Source organism: Dama dama, chromosome 18 (assembly GCF_033118175.1).
Source record: "Dama dama isolate Ldn47 chromosome 18, ASM3311817v1, whole genome shotgun sequence".
In the NCBI taxonomy this organism is placed as follows: Eukaryota; Metazoa; Chordata; class Mammalia; order Artiodactyla; family Cervidae; genus Dama; species Dama dama.
The window spans coordinates 43,784,676-43,801,229 of record NC_083698.1 but is presented as its reverse complement, the minus strand read 5'-3'; the positions used below and the strand labels follow the sequence as shown (position 1 = coordinate 43,801,229).

The window sequence follows — 16,554 nt, the reverse complement described above, 5'->3', positions numbered from 1 at the left end:
TTTCCCTGGCTTTCTGACAGACGTATTGGGCTCTAGACCAATCACCAACTTACCAATCTCCTTCAAGCTGGTTCTCACTAGTTAAAGTCTATGCTGAAGCCAACAGCAGTTAGAGACGGAGAGCTGAGGTTAGTGCACTCCACTCTTCTGGGACTGAAACTAGCCTGACTGAGTGAGGTACTCACCTCAGTACACAATTTAAGGGAGTGCCAAGAAACTCAATGAACAAGATAAATAATATTTAATATAATTAAAATGTTTTCTGATATTTTGTTCATCATGGACTATTTTTCATTAGTTCTGATTTTCTAAAATGATTAATATGAATATTATTAATCTTAAAATTACTGAGGTTTTTGGTGCCCCCTTAAATTTTATACCTTGTGGGGAGTACCTTAATCATCTCACCCTAGACTTCAGTCCTGATGAGAAATGATTCACAAAGGGTCAAAAATAGGAGATGTGGAAAAGCTCTGTGAAGACTAATCAGGAGGTGAGGATCCTTCAGAAGGTGTGGAAAGTGTGGCCCTGATATCCCAGGCCTGGATACTGAAGTTGGGTGAAGATATGAGAAAAGTCAGCCTTGTTACAGAGAATTCTGCCAGGGAATACAGCTGGAAAGTTCTCTCCCAGGGCTTTGTCCAGTCCACCTGAAACCGTTCACAGGGAGGCTGGGGCAAGTGTTAGCAGCAGGTTGTTGCCTACTTGTATCATCTGAGAAGGATTGAAAAAGTTCCTTTTCCCCAAGGTCACAACGGGTACACCATAGTAGAGTGGTCAGTCCTTTGGCTCGTGAAGTTGTTTTGGTTTGAAAGAAACTGCTGTTGTTATGTTTAAAAATAACTGGACTATATAATGATCTTTTACTTTTATCTAGTTTGTTTCACTTTTTTCTATTTCATATTCAGTGCTCCCATTTCATTTCATTTATGTTTTCCAACTTCTCCATCTCTCTCTTTTTTTTAATGTTCTTTCTGAAGCCTTTATTAAGCATAGTAGAAAAGCTTTTCTATACATATACATACATAATAAATATATATATTTTAGAAAACTTAGGAATTTTTGCCTAACTAAAAAAATTTATGACATTTTGATTCTACTTGTTTGACTTAGTATGAATAGAATGCTAGATTTCTAATTTAAAAAAGATATGCAACAAGCAACAAAGGTTTACTGTATCGTGCAGGGAACTATAGTCATTATCTTGTAATAACCTGTAATGCAAAATAATATCAAAAATAATATACGTGTATATGTATAACCGAGTCACTTTGTTGTGCACCTGAAACACTGTAAGTCAACTATACTTCAATAAAGTATATATATATATTAAGGAAAAAAAAAAGAACCTGCCCTTATAATACAACGATCTCTGTGGCAAACAATTATTGGTAGAGATCTCAGCAGAGACAGACTTACTCATTCATTCATTCATTCAACAAACATTTATTAAGCACCATAAACCAGACTAGAGTAGGATCTACCCTGCTCAATATAATAGAAAGTGACAGATAGGAATGTGAACTGAGTATACCAAGGTCAGGTTCAAGGGAAGGGCAGGATGGCAGAAGGACTCCTCATTCAGTTCAGATCTCCTTCTATCTGGGACTATGGTATATAAGGAAGAGAAGGACTCAGGGAAGGCGCCTGCCTGGGATTACAGAAAGGGACAGAGAGAACTCTCAAAACACCCTCATCCGTCTCTCAGATTTGTGTCTGGGCTTTGCAGGACTAAAGTGAGGTGAAGTCGCTCAGTCGTGTCCGACTCTTTGCGACCCCATGGACTGTAGCCCACCAGGCTCCTCCATTCATGGGATTCTCCAGGCAAGAATACTGGAGTGGGTTGCCATTTCCTTCTCCAGGGGATCTTCCAGACCCAGGGATCAAACCCGGGTCTCCCGCATTGCAGGCAGAAGCTTTAACCTCTGAGCCACCAGGGAAGCCCTAAGCATGACCTTAATTTGCAGAGTTCTTGCTCACAACTCCAGGGGGTACCATTCTCCTAGAATATAGTGGCATTGGACAGGATGGAGGGTTCTGTCTTGGCACAGTGAAGACAGTCTCTGAGAGGGAGCTGAGTTTGCCCCCGAAGTTATGTCACTGAGCATCTGTGGGCCTGTGCACCAGAAATCCTGACCTTTGGGAGGGGTGGCGGTGGTCAGTGGAGGGGAAGAAGAGGAGCCTAGATGGGTCCCACCCCTTGGATTTCTTCCCAGGGCTGACCTGACACTGTGAGAGTTTGTTCAGCTTTGTGGCCCTGGCCTAGCTTCTTGGGTGAGAAAGGGGCTGTGACCCTAGTTAGGCAGCCTCCCTGGGAGACAGAAGCCATTCCACTGGTGCTCTCTAGCATGTGCTTCCCAGGGGAGGTGGCCTGGGACCTAGTCACTGATCAGGAAGCCTGGGAAATGACAGGAGAGGGGATGACAGGAATGTTTTAGGTCCCTGAAACCTCTCTCTCTTTTTAAACAATTAACCAACAAACACGTTTGCAGTGCTTTTATACACACCTTCCTGTTCCCTTTTCATGACAACTCTGTTATGAGAGGTTCTATTATTTTATTCCTGTTTTCCAGCTGCGGAAATTGAGTCCCACGAGGTGACATAACGTCCAGATAAGACAGTGAGTAAATGGAAAAGTTGGGATTGAATGTTACATTGATGCTTCTTTCCCTGTGTCACTCAGGTCCTGTGACCCAAATGCTCCTAGACCTCAGACCAGAACCTTGGGTTACCCTTTCCTCCTCACACACGCCCCACGGTGGTGAGCGTTTCTACCTAAGGAAGGCGCTCCATCTGCTCATTTTCCCTCTCTCCCTGCTACTGTCCTAGTTCAAGCCATACTCACCATTCTGCTACCACTCCTGTAGTCCCTTGGTTTTTGTTTTTTTTTTCCCTCTTCTTGCTGGCTGTGTGTCTTTGAGCAGGTTTCTCAACCCCTCAGGGCCTTAAAAGGGGTCTGAGACTAGCACCACCAAGGAGCTGTGCTAAAGATTAGGCAGATGCTTTGTTTACAGGGGTTCCTTCCAAGAGAACTGTAAACGTGAGACCCACGTGTAATTTATACACTTCTCTAGTCACCATATTTAAAAAGGCAAAAAAGAAATAAGTGAAATTAACTTTAGTAATGTAATCTATTTAACACCACATATATACACAGTATCCATTTTAAAGGGGCATCCCTGGTGGCTCAGATGGTAAAAAAAATCTGCCTCCAACGCTGCAGACCTGGGTTTGATCCCTGAGTCGGGAAGATCGCTTGGAGAAGAGAATGGCAGCCCACTCTAGTATTCTTGCCTGGGAAATCCCATGGACAAAGGAGCCTGGTGGGCTACAGTTCATGGGATTGCAAAGAGTCACACACCACTGAGCAACTAACACTTTGACTTTAGTATTTTAAAATATTAACATTTATATTCATTTATTTCATACTAAGTCTTCCAAGTCCAGTATGTATTTCACTCTAACTGTGTGTCCCTGTTTGAAGGACTAGTCCCATTTCCAGTGTCCAGTAACCACTTGTGGCCAGTGGCCTCTGCCCTGGGCAGTATAGGCTTCGTGTGCTCAGAGCAAGGGTCTGGTGTGCGCTCTGCCAGTGGCCTGTGGCCGTATACAGTGTCACAGCTGTTCCACGGCCCTGGGCCCCAGGCACATGCTTCCTCCTGAGATCATGGCTTCTGCTCTTGCTGCCTTCACCACGGGAGGTTATGGGGCTGACTTCAGGGGGCAGAAGTTCTGTCGTGTTTCCTGCCAGCTGCCAGCCTGAATGTGAGGCCCAACACTCCTTAGTTTTCTTGTCTGCTCATGGGAAGCCCTTCCACTCAGCGAACCTAATTATATCCAATCAATCTTTAAACAATGAGCATGTCTGGTGGGGCTCCCTGGGGTGGGAGAGCATATTTTGAGTAAGGAGGGTTCGGGAAATTCCCCTTTGAGTCAGGAGAAGAGGCCTGTCCACATCCCCGGCCCCATGATGTGGAGGAGGGAGGTGCCAGACTCCACAGTGGAAGGTGGTGATTAGGAAGCGGTTTCCGGGCAGAGCGCCGAGCCTCTGCAGAGTTAGGCTGTCCTTCCATTTCTTTCATTTTAAAAGAGTTTGCCTAGAAGCACCTGGAGCCTGGAAGGATACTCTGCCCTTCAGTGGGTTTCCTGCTCCCATCCCCAGTGCTGTCTGCCTCTGCCCAAGTACAGAAGCAGAGCACTCTCTTTAGAGAGCTGGGTCCAGCAGGCCAACTGCTGGCCCTCAGCCCCGGCTCAGCTTCTGCCAGGGGCTACTCATGCTGGGGGGTCCACTGCTCTCCTGCCCAGAGCAGCTCCATGGCTTGGCTTTGCCTTCCTCCTGTTGCTCAGGAACTCAGCTGTGGTCATTTGCTGGGGCTGCCCTGGCAAAGCACCACAAACTGGGTGGTTTATCTTAAAAGAAAGTTACTATCTCCCAATCTGGAGACAGAATCTGACAGAGGTCAGAAATCAGGGTGTGGGCAGGCTGGGTTCCTCCTCTGAGCTGTGAGGGAAGGACCTGTCTGAGGCCTCTGTCTCAGCTCCCGGTGGCCTCTGGAGTTCCTTGGCTCATAGGTGATGTCCTTCCGGTGTGTCTACGCTTGTCTTCCTCAGGGTCCATATATCCTTTTACAAGGAGCCCAGTCAAGCTGGATTGGGATCCACTCTAATGACCTCATTTAGCTTGTTTATCTTGGTAAACACCCTATCCAAACAAAGTCACTTTCTGTGGTACTAAGAGTTAAGATTAAATGTGTGAATTTTGGCGGACGGATGCAATCCACTTTATAACACCAGCCTAAGCTCTTCTGGAAGAGAAGAGGGAACATGGGAACCAAGGAGGTGTCTGAGCCTCTGAGCTCTCCAGGGCCAGTGACCGTGTCTTTAAGCCTGTGGTGTATCCCACAGAGCTACCAGGATAATTACCCATAACTACCAAACCAGTTCACAGACACTCAGAATTGCCTGGTGCTGCAGCCAATACAATGGCCAACAAAACTCTGCCCCTGCCCTTTAGGAAATGTAATCCAATAGGAGAGATAACCAAGTAATAAAATACAGGGCAGAGAAAGGTATGGAGAATAAAGCCATAGAAGTGGGAATACTTTCTTTTTGCGTTGAGAGATAAGTGAAAGATTCATGGAGAATCGCTTGGATGAGACGAGCTTGGCAGACCCTTTGAAGGCAGAGATGAGACCAGCTGGGCACGCCTGGGGTGGAATTCCAGGGAAAGGTGGGCATTCCAGGGAGGACTGGGTTGCATGGACGTGAGTGGAAGCAGCTGGGTGGGAGAGCAGGACAAAGCCTGGTCGTGGTGGGCTTTTCTTGCCAGGCCAGGGGGGGCCCACGGGGGTGTTTTGTAGCAGGAGCACCACATAAAGCAAATCACTCCTTAGGGATATACATCCGGTCGGTGAGAATGGGCTAGGAGGGCTTAAGGTGGTGGAGGAGGGAAAGGGAGGGCTTGCAGGAGTCTGGGGAAAGGACTGAGTTAGGGCAGGTGCCCTGGAAATGCAAAAGGGGGGTTGGGAGTGGGGAAGTGGAAAGGAAGAGCCCACAGAACATGATGCCCAGGTGTGGGAGAAAAGAGAGCAAAGACAAAGATGGCTTCAGCTTTTCAAGTCTGAGCAATTCAGAGAGGGCGGGTACCGTTCAGAGCAGGAAGCAGGGAAGTCAGGGTGTGGCTGTCCTGCTTCGTGCAGACACACCCTGCCAGAGTGGGACACTTCCCCTCCTCCCGCCTCCCTTCAGTTGCCAAAAGCAGGAGTGGCCTCCCCTGACCCCACTTTGTCTCTTTTCTCAGAAGCTATATCTTAATCGGTTAAAGGTACTCTGTTGTCTCAAGGGTGTTCTTAATGTTGTAACGAGGAAATGAGAGAAGGGAAAGACGTGCGAGCAATATCAGGGAGGCTATGAAAAATGATGAGGTTTCAGTGGCGTAAAATAGATATCTGACAACATCCGCCCACAGCTGGCTCAGTATCCGCAGAACACCTCTGACACGGGCATCCTCCTTTTGAGGCAAAATAGACACTTGTGTTTAGTCCCCAGGCCCTGGCTTTTCTGCAGGACCTGAGACGTATACAAAATGACTTTTGTCTCCTTACGAAAACGTCTCATCTCCCGTGTGTATAGGCTCTGGAACATGCCTGTGTGGTGTGTGTGTACGTGTGTGTCTGTGTGTACTGTGTTCCCTACTTAGTATCTCTCCGTCCCTACCCTATCTCAGCCCTCTCCCACTGCTAGTAAGTTCTAGGGCCCCTGGCCTAGTCAGGCAGAAACTCTAGTATGGGCAGCTGCCAACAGTGTAGCTGGCAAATCACTCTCTGCTAATAAAGATGCTGAAAATGAGATCTAGTTGACGCCACCTTCTTCGTCTCAGCTGTGACCTGTTATCTCTGAGGGCTGAGGTGCGGGGCGGGGGAGAGCCCAGTAAGAGATGCAGTTGGGGCCCTGACCACACCTGTTTCTGGATGGGGCTCACGCAGGAAAACATCTGGAAATATCATGAGGTTGAGTATAACGCAACACAGTGTACAAAAGGCTAAGCAGTCAGCCTGATGGAGACGATGGGGTTGAAGACTATAAAAGGCTGGGATATCATCCCTTTTGGTTTCAACGTCTGCCATTTCATAAAAGGATTTAAATTCCATCAGAAACGATCCAAATGGGCTGCGTGCGGTAGGGGAGTGGTGTAAACCATTACCTTTTATCCATATAATAAAACACACTACAGTCATTAAAAGGGAGTGGCAAAAGTGATTATACTGACATGGAAAGATGTTTATGATCTATTGTTGAGGATATACTGTAGTAGCTAATTTGTGTGTGTGTGTGTGAAAAGCATATATAAACTAAGTGTTGAAAGTGTTTATGACCTAGTTGTATTATGGGTGACTTATGTCCGAGCTGTAGCATGGGTGATGTTTCTCTCTTTTTCTTCCTCTTTTTTTTTTTCTTCAATGAAAATATAGTACTTGTGAAATTTTAAATAGATATAATTACTTATCAGTTATTTAAAATTATTTCGTATATGCCCTCAGAAATACTTCATTGGTGCTTAGAGAGTAGCCTTAGATGAGGAGCATTTCCTGACTACCCAGGGTCTCCCCTAGGCCCTCTCCTCATCGTTTCCATCTCAAAGCTCCTGTCGGCAGGACTGCGCTCCTGAATCCTGCTGAGGAGGCTGTGGGGAAGCATCACTGCCTTCATCAGGAGAGGAAGGGGGTCTTAGGCAAGTTCAGTGACTTTTACTGTGAAATCCCCAGTTACTCGGGTCCTGTAGGAGGTGAGGATTGGCCTTTCTGTCTCTTCTCCTGTTTTCCAGCTGCTTCTCTCATGAATAGGTTTCCTTCCGTTTCAGTGCCATGACTTTGCTCTCCCAGAGCTACTGTACCCAGGCCAGCTGGTGAGCAGGACTAGTTTTTAGGGTTACAGAGTCTTCAGGTCTCATTGGGGTTAAGTGCCACAAGAAAGGCAGAAACAAAATTAGACGGTCACCTGGAAATTCGGGGGTCCGGGGCCAGGGTGAAAGGAGGCGGGCCTCCCTGTACTGCATGACTGGAGGGCAAGTGTCCGCTAAGCGGGCAGGTCACTCTCAGGAACTTGAGTGCAAGGTTTCCTGCAGCAAAACTCTTAGGGCTGAAAGAACACCCAGCTGTTCTTCAGACAGCTGTGCAGACTTTTGTCGCGGCTCTGGAGGGTTAACGTGGGTCAGCCCCACCTGTTCAGCCCCACCTTGCCCTCCGAGGAGCGCCCCGGCTGCAGCGAGGGTGCTCTGCTTCCTGCAGAGCCTGCAGTGAGCGGAGCCAGAACTTCGGTGCAGCCTTAGACACTGTTGGGTTGTAGGATGGCTGCTGCTTTGTGATTTTTTTTACTATGACCCAGCTATCAGTGTTTCGTTTGGGGAAATCTGACCTGGAGAAAAGGGGCTACCCGAGGATACCCAGACTCCCCAAGGCCTCAGGCTGCAGCCTCTCGACTCTTCTTGACTGCTCTGCTTTTTCTTTTCTAAGGACAGAAGAAAGAATTCTGACAAACCAACTCCAGGGGGTTCAGCCAGAAAATAGGGAGCAGTGATTATAAACTCTGCCTGTGACCCTGGGTTACTTATATAATTTCTCTGAGTCCCAGTTTCTTCATATGTAAAGAGAAGGACTAATAGTATATGATTTGGAGTTGTTGTGAAATAAGGTATCTTAAAGAATTTAGAGGACGGCACTGGGAGGCACTAAACAGGGATGGACTAGAAAAACGTGTAACAACTGGTAAGGGCAGAGACAGCTGCTCTCATCAGAGCAGAGGGTGGGGCTGCCGGAGCACGCTCTGGAGAACCACTGGGTGCCAGGTGTTAACTCATTACCTGCTGGATTGTGGGGAGACTCCAGAAACAAGCTGGGGTGATGAGAAGGGTAATGCTGTGTCCACAAGTGTGAAGTTACTTCAGTATTTTAACTGTCAAGTATGGCAGCATACCACCTGAATATCGATTGTAGTTCTGAATGTTAACTGTTAATTTTTCATTAGAATAAGTAGATATTAGCTACAGGACTTTGAAAGCTATCAGCTTGTCCAAAAATTTCATTTGGGTTTTTCTGTAAGACATATGGAATATATTCCCTCCTCCCCATTATATGTGTGTATGCATTGACAGACAGACAGACACACACACACTCACACACTCACAGAACGTCTTAACCTTTAAGACAGAAAACCCAGAAAGGTAAAGGATCGACATGTGTCAGACTTGGACTGCTGCTGCTCAGATGTGCGATCTCAGGGTCTGGAGTGTGCGGGTGCCAGCAGCCTGTTCAGAAGGTATTACCTTCTGATGAGCCTTGCAGTCCTGCTCTGTCTCGTGTGGGTTCTGTGGAGTTCCCGCACACTCCAGACCCTGAGACCGCACATCTGAGCAGCGGCAGTCCAAGTCTGACACATGTCGATCCTTTACCTTTCTGGGTTTTCTGTCTTAAAGGTTAAGACGTTCTGTGAGTGTGTGAGTGTGTGTCTGTCTGTCTGTCTGTCTGCCTTGCAGTCCTGCTCTGTCTCGTGTGGGTTCTGTGGAGTTCACACTTCCCAGTCAGGGAAGAAGGCTGGTGGGATATGGGAAAACCTCCCTGGGCTCTAGCGGCAAATCAAGGTGTTCTCTGCTAGCTTGCTAGGACTGCCTTAACCTGGTATCACACACTGGGCGACTTAAACAAGAGGAAGTTATTTCCTTGCAGTTGTGGAGGCTAGAAGTTCTCAACGAAGGTGCCCACACGCTGGTTCCTTCTGGGGGATCTGTTCCCGGCCTCCCTCGTTGTCTTGCAGATGGCTGTGTTACCCCTGCATCTCCACACCATTTTCCTTGGGTGTGTGTCTGTGTCCAGACCTTCTCTTTTTACAAGAATTCCAGTCACCTTGGATCAGGGCCTTTCTTAATGACCCCACTTTAGAGCCTATCTCCCACTATGTTTACATTCTTCGGTTTTGGGGGTTCATACTTCAATATAACAAACTGGGGGGGAGACATAATTTGGTCCATAACAAGTTCTTTCCGCCTAGCCTCGTGAACCCAGCATACTTGGCAGGCTTTTCTCTCTGGCACATGTAGGGTACATGCTACTCTGAGATTTCTCCCTGTGTTGTCTTCTTTTTTTGCTTTCTTGTGAAAATACTCAAACACATAGTAGGATATATGCCAATACATGTATCCCTCACTAAATTCAATACAGCTTAAACATTTTGTCATATATCATTCTTTGTATGTATGTGTGTGTATTTCCCTAAAGGTAAATATTTAAGTTACCTTTAAATGTTGTAGGATGCACTTCTAAAAATAAATGATAAAGAAAAAGATAGTCTTTCACACACCACTGTACCATTATCATGTGTGTATGTGCTAAGTCACTCAGTCGTGTCCAACTCTTTGAGACCCCATGGACTGTATCCCACAGGCTCCTCTGTCCATGGGATTTTCCAGGCAAGAATACTGGAGTGGATTGCCATGCCCTCCTCCAGGGGATCTTTCGGACCCAGGGACTGAACCCATGTTTCCTGTGGCTCCTGCATTGCAGGCAGATTCTTTATCACTGTGCCGTTGGTTCTAACAATAATTCCCTATATCATCTAAATATAATCAATCCATATTCATGATTCTTAGACTATCACCAAAATGTCTTAAAATGATTTTCTTCACCAACCAAGCAAGATTCATGCATTGAAAATGGTTATGTATCTTCAGTATCTTGCCTCTTTTTAGCTTAAACATTTCTCCCTCACCTTTTCTTTTCAGGATACTGACTTTTTGAAGACACTAAGCCACTTATACTGGAAGACGTTCCAGCCAATAATACTGGAATGTCCCTTATTCTGGTGTTGTCTGACATCTCCCTTGAGGTCACTACAATAAACAGCCATTAAAACCATTTATTTACTGTAAAACAGTTGTTGAAGACAGACCTGGCATGACTCCAGCTCCTTATGTATGTTCTATATGAGAAATTCTCACCAGATTTTAGTACCAGGAAAGAGTTGTGCCTCCTGCCATGAATGGCATTTTATTTTTTTCTGATGAGAGCTAGGAAACATTCTGTCTCTCTTTTTGTTCAAAAAGTACAGAGTGTAATTTACAGCTGTGGTACTTTTTAGGGTTATCACATCTGCTTCGCCTTTTCCCCTTGATCCTGAGTTCTACTTTGGTCACTCTTTAAGGTATTGTGAGTCTTTCATTGTAAATGCAAATTCTTTTTTTGTTTGCTTTGAAGATTTGGGATATAAGTAAATCCAGCTGATTTCTGCAAGGCCTTTCCTAACATCCAAGCTCAGAGATGAAGGGCTTGCCCAAAGGTGCTTTATAGCTGATTCCTTTCAGGGAACCAGAGGGTTGCAGAGAACTTCTGAAGACCAAGCCTCTCCCCCACACAAAGCGTTCTTCAAGGTAGTTATGATTTAACACTAACCTTGTTTTCTTGTCTTGTTAACAGTAAACAGGACATCTGCTCCACTTGTTGATTTCTTAAGGGGATCCTGGCTCTCCCATAGTAACATGTGGCCCACATGTATCGGCCATCATTCAGCTGTTCACCAAGCTCTGTGCCAAGAATGAAGAGAAGTCCAAGAAACCAGTTATGGCCTCTGAACTATCACGGTTAGGATTTATGGCTCTTTTATATTTCCTTGAGATCACAATAGCTTTTGATATGCTAGGACTTATGCAAACCCATCCAGTGGGGCTATTAATCTCAGTGTAAACTTGATAGCCAGAAATATAAATACCATGAGGTCTGGTTTTAGTGGCTGCTTATTAAGTACTTATTATGTGTCAGGAACTTAAGTGTATTGTCTTATCTAATCCTCACAACAATTCTGTAAGATAAACACTGGTGTCTACATTTTCTAAAACAGAAATCAGAGGTTCAGAGATGCTGAGTAACTTGCCCGAGTAAGTTGTGAAGCTAGAGTTTAAATCTACATCTGTCTCCTAAACACATCTTTTAACATTATACCACATTGTCTGTGTTTTGTTCCTTGCCTAGAAAAAAATTAAAGAGGAGAAAAACACTGCTGCTAAACTCAGAGTGAGGGGAAAGGAAACTATTTATTACGCTTTTGACCTCCTCCAATACACATGGGGCAGGACTGCTCCAGGACGGGAGTTAGGTTAATTCTGCTTGTTTATTTTCCTGATCCCTAGGGTGGAAGTGACTTCTGACCACCCCAGCACCTGACAGTATGTGAGGCATCAGCAATAGCATCTGGTCACACAACTTCTTCCAGAAGGCCCACCCACGGCCTGCTTCCCTTCACACTGGCAGAACAAAAGCATCAGCATTCCCAGACCATGAGGCTCGCCAAGAACTCAAATGCTTATTCAATAGAACAAATATGGTTGAAGAGAGTTTATGATTTGATTACATGTTGGCAACCCACTCCAGTATTCTTGCCTGGAGAATCCCTTGGACAGAGGAGCCTGGCGGCCTTTGGTTAATAGGGTAGCCAAGAGTTGGACACGGCTGAGTTACTGAGCACACGGAGGCAGAGCAGTTGTGCCAGCAACCCTGATGATCTGTGCTAATGGGGGGACGCTGGGACTGAAGTGACACCCACACCATCTGCACTTGGAGGGGCTTTTCTGGGGTTAGGAAGTGTGAGGTCAAGAAGTGGTAACTTAGGGCTCCTCCAGGGCTTCAGGAAGTCCCTGAAGTTCAATGCAGACTTCGTGTGTATATGCACATATTTCTGGATAAGGGTCTTTAATTGATGTCAGATTTTCAGAGGGGACTCTCACTCCCAAAGGTTAAGAATCATCACTTTGAGACTAATTGAGACAATGCTTTATTATTTAATATTAACTGGAGCTAATTTAAATTTAGTTCACCTTTCTGTTCGGTTATCTAGGCGGTGGGGAAATGCCAAAAGTGAAAACCATGTCACTGATTAACTAGAGGAAGTTTAACCCAGCAGTTAAGAGCCAGGGTCTGGAACTTTGCTGTTCTCTAGCAACATGCTCCTGGGCAAGTTACTGAATTACTCTGAGCTTCAGTTTAGTCCTCTGTAGAATGGGTTGATAACTACAGTTCTACCTCATGATGTTCCCAAGTGGCACTAGTGGTAAAGAACCCGCCTGCCAATGCAGGTTAGATGTAAGAGAGGCAGGTTCGATCCCTGGGTCGGGAAGATCCCCTGGAGGAGGACATGGCAACCCACTCCGGTATTCTTACCTGGAGAATCCCATGGACAGAGGAGCCTGGCGGGCTGCAGTCCTCACAGTCGCACAGAGTTGGACACGACTGAAGCGACTTAGTACACGCACACCTCATGATGTTATGATAATAGACACAAAGTCTTTAGCCTTACCTAAGGTTAGCCATTATTATTGTTTGTTTTATTATTTTGTTTCTTATTTTACAGAGTGGAATCATCACTGGTGGCAGAGTCTTTGTGGCAAGAAGCTGTCAAGTTTGTCCTTCCAATTCCCCCACAGGTTCGGCACAAGCTGGGTCCTCCAACATCATCCCTCCTCTCTCCTCCCTAGATCATTTAAAGCTGGCTTAGTCTTGAGGCCAATTCAAGAATCACCTTCTCAGTATCTCCCAGCACATTCCATATTCCAGCATGGTTTATTATTTCTTTTTTAAAAGTTTTTACATTGAAGTATAGTTGATGTACAATATTATATGTTATAGGTATATAATATATAAAAATTCACACTTTTAAAGGTTATACTATATTTACAGTTATTACAAAATATTGGCTATATTCCCTTTGCTGTACAATAAATCCTTGTAGCTTGTTTTATATACAATTCTTTGTACCTATTAATCCCCTACCCCTATACTGCCCCTCCTGACTCCCTCTCCCACTAGTAAACACTAGTTTGTTCTCTATATCTGTGAGTCTGCTTCCTTTTTCCTATATTCACTAGTTTGTTGTATTTTTTTAGATTACATATAAGTGATATCATACAGTATTTGTCATTCTCTGACTTATTTCACTTAGCATAATGCCCTCTAAGTCCATCTACGTTGCAGCAAATGGCAAAATCTCATTCTTTTCTTTGGCTGAGCAGCATTCCATTGTATGTATGCTTTTGTGTGTGTGTGTGTGTGTGTGTATATACATTTTCTTTATTCATTCATTTACTGATAAACAGTTAGCTTGTTTCCATATTTGGCAACTGTAAATGCTGCTGTGAATATTGGGGTACATTTATCTTTTCCAAATTAGTGTTTTGTTTTTTGAATATATACCCAGGAGTGAAATTGCTGGATCATATAATAATTCTATTTTTAGTTTTTTGAGAACCCACCATACTGTTTTTCAGTCCATTTTAACCATCTTTAAGGGCACAATTCAGTGACATTAGGTATTCACACTATTGTGCAACCCAAGATCACTATTTCATATCCAGAGCTTTTTTCTTATCATCCTGAACTGGAACTCTGTATCCATTAAATAATAATTCCCCTTTGCCTCTTTCCACCAGCCGCTGCTAACTATCATTCTACTTTCTGTTTCTGCAAATTTTACTATTATAGGTAACATATATTGTGCAATCAGACAGCATTTATCTTTTTGTGTCTGATTTACTCCACTTAGCATAATGTTTCCAAGGTCATTCACACATGCATCAGAATTTCATTTGTTTTTAAGGCTGAATAGCGTTCCATTGATGTATTAATATATATCTCATTTTGTCTATCCATGCATTTGCTGATGAATATTTGGGCTGTTTCCACCTTTTGGCTGCTGTGAATAATACTATGATGAGCACTGGTGTACAATATCTGTTTTAGTCTCTATTTTCAATTCTTTCAGATATTTACCTAGAATTATCAGATCATACAGTAATTCTAGTGACCAGAGACCTGACCTTGGATCTTCCTCGTGTCCAAAGATCTACTTGCTAATGGACTGGGACAGGCTATTCTATCTCTGCATCCTGGGGGGCTATGCAGATTAGGCTGCCTGTGACCTCCCAACACAATGGTCCCTTGTGTTCCCACTGGGCATTTACATTGTGCCAGAGTCTGTCCCGAGTGTCATGTCTTGCATGACTCTGTGAGATAGATTTGATTATTATCCCTCTTTTACAGATTAGGAAACTGAGGCCTGGGAGTGTTTCATAACTCTCCAAGGGCACACAGGTTGCAAGTTCTGAGCCAGGATTTGAACCCAGATAACATAACGTAGCTTTTGTGTCTAACTGTATGCAATTCTACTTTTCCAAATGGAGTGACCATTAAATTAGTCAGTCAGGATTGAATTTCTTTGCCTAGAAGGGCTAAACAATTTACATAGGATAATTATGGTAAAAATCAAAGATATAAATAAAAAAGCTAATCCAAGCATCTGTGGTTTAAGAGAACCTCTCTTGGGCACCCTCTTATATATCTATGTTAAAAAAAGTTTTTTAGCCTCGTATGCTGTGTAGAGGAGCTAATTTGCTTTCTATCTGCAACATAAATCCTCAATTCTATGATGTTTAAGGGTAACTCAGCGGACCTAACAGAAATATGCTCTAAGGTGTTGAAATTGCAATGAAATGTATCACTAGATGGCAGTACAAATCAATGTTTAAAAATCCAACTGCTTTCTAACTCTGTAAATGAAGCTCTAGGAAAGCACCATCATTTTTGACAAGATCGGGCAAGTGTATTTAATTCAAGATGGATTTTAATTACCAAGAAGAGAATTCACAAGGTTTTTAAAGGTAAAAGACCTGAAAAGTGTAGACTTTTATAAGGAAAGACACTTCTAAGATTTTTGAAATTCCTGCTTTGGAGGAAGACAAGGTTTTAAGTAAGTATTTTGACTTGGGAAACTGCCATCAGCAAGGTAACATCACATCCGCAAACTTCTGACAGTCTTTCAGTCCACCATCTTGGTTTGGATAAGAATCAGCCTTTAGTCCATAATTGAAAACAAGGCTGTCAGTTTAGTCCTTGGGGAAGTTCCTTTCAGTTAATGCCAGAGAAAAACCCAGTATTTAAGTAATTCAGGAAGTCAGAATTGACCTATAGGTTGGTTTAACACCTAAACCCCTGGGTCTGTGAAATATGGTAATGATGATAATGAAATAATGAGATAATGAAATAGATCTCACCCATCAGAAGGGAATTCGCAGCTTTTTATTTGAGAAAGTGGCAGGCAGTGGGAGGTGAGGTAAACACATTTTCTCAGCTCAGCTCACCAAAATTTGGCTTTCATCAGATGGATTTTAATGATCTAACTGGTATCCTGCTTAGGAGAGAGGATTAATGTTTTAATTTAGAGAAGGCCTAGAGTCAAAATGGGAAACTTTCTTTTTTTTCTCTCAAGCTATCATATGCAAATTATAGCCTCTTCCAGAAAGTTCACAGGGAACCGGCATCAGAGAAATGGAATCGAGCTAACACCTCCAAGAAACTGAAATCTCAGGACACGCCTTTCAAAAGGCACACACAGGCTGACTCCAGCCCATAGGCCACCGAGAGTCAGAATATATCTGGAAGGCACTGTCAAAGCACAGAGTGACAAGACCGTTCTTTGCGACCTTATGGGCAAATCATTGAACCTCTCTGAGTCTCAGATTCCGCATTTGTTAAATGGGCATAATAATACCTCACAAGGGTGTTGTCAGGGCAAATGAGATAATGGATGTGAAAGTACTTGTAAGCTATATGGTGCCATCATATATGGACTACTATTGCTTTTGATATGTCAGCCCACCTAACTCCGTAGTCATTCACACACACACACACACACACACACACACACACACACACACACACACACCTCAATAATGTAGACTGGAAGCCCGAACATTGTCTTTGTTCTCTACTGCCCCATACACATCTATCTGCACCTCTTTGTCTCCATTTCCACAACCAGAAGACTCTCCTGTGTGGACTTTCTGCTTCTAACCTAGCCTTGCTTGACTCCTGCTCACTGCTGAAGAAATAATCCTGTTAAAAACTCACTGATTAGATCTTTCCCCTGCAAAGCTTTCAGTGGTTTCCTACTGTCTGCAGAATAAAGTCCAAACTTCAAAGCAGCTAGAATGAAAAGCCATCGACACTCTGGCTCTCCTAC

The 16,554-nt window shown here is 44.2% G+C and overlaps 1 protein-coding gene and 1 long non-coding RNA gene across 8 annotated transcripts in view; one reads left to right on the top strand and one right to left on the bottom strand.

Moving 5' to 3' along the window:
• Positions 1-16,554, bottom strand: part of LHFPL3 (LHFPL tetraspan subfamily member 3) — a 630,765-nt gene that overhangs the window by 43,447 nt on the left and 570,764 nt on the right. Inside the window, exon 1 of one of the 4 annotated variants that reach the window (XR_009696664.1) lies at positions 54-139. The exons of the other annotated variants lie outside the window; for them this stretch is intronic. The gene's annotated coding sequence lies outside the window, so the exon portion shown is untranslated. Of the gene's footprint in view, positions 1-53; positions 140-16,554 lie in introns of those variants that run through there. 4 annotated transcript variants of the gene reach the window in all.
• LOC133072203 (uncharacterized) overlaps positions 1-16,554 on the top strand; it is a 28,903-nt gene that overhangs the window by 5,324 nt on the left and 7,025 nt on the right. For 2 of the 4 annotated variants that reach the window (XR_009696668.1, XR_009696667.1), the window contains exons 3-5: positions 2,574-2,620; positions 10,965-11,128; positions 12,892-12,964. This is a non-coding gene — a long non-coding RNA (uncharacterized LOC133072203). Of the gene's footprint in view, positions 1-2,573; positions 2,621-10,964; positions 11,129-12,891; positions 13,355-16,554 lie in introns of those variants that run through there. The other 2 variants (XR_009696665.1, XR_009696666.1) reach the window with 2 other exon arrangements.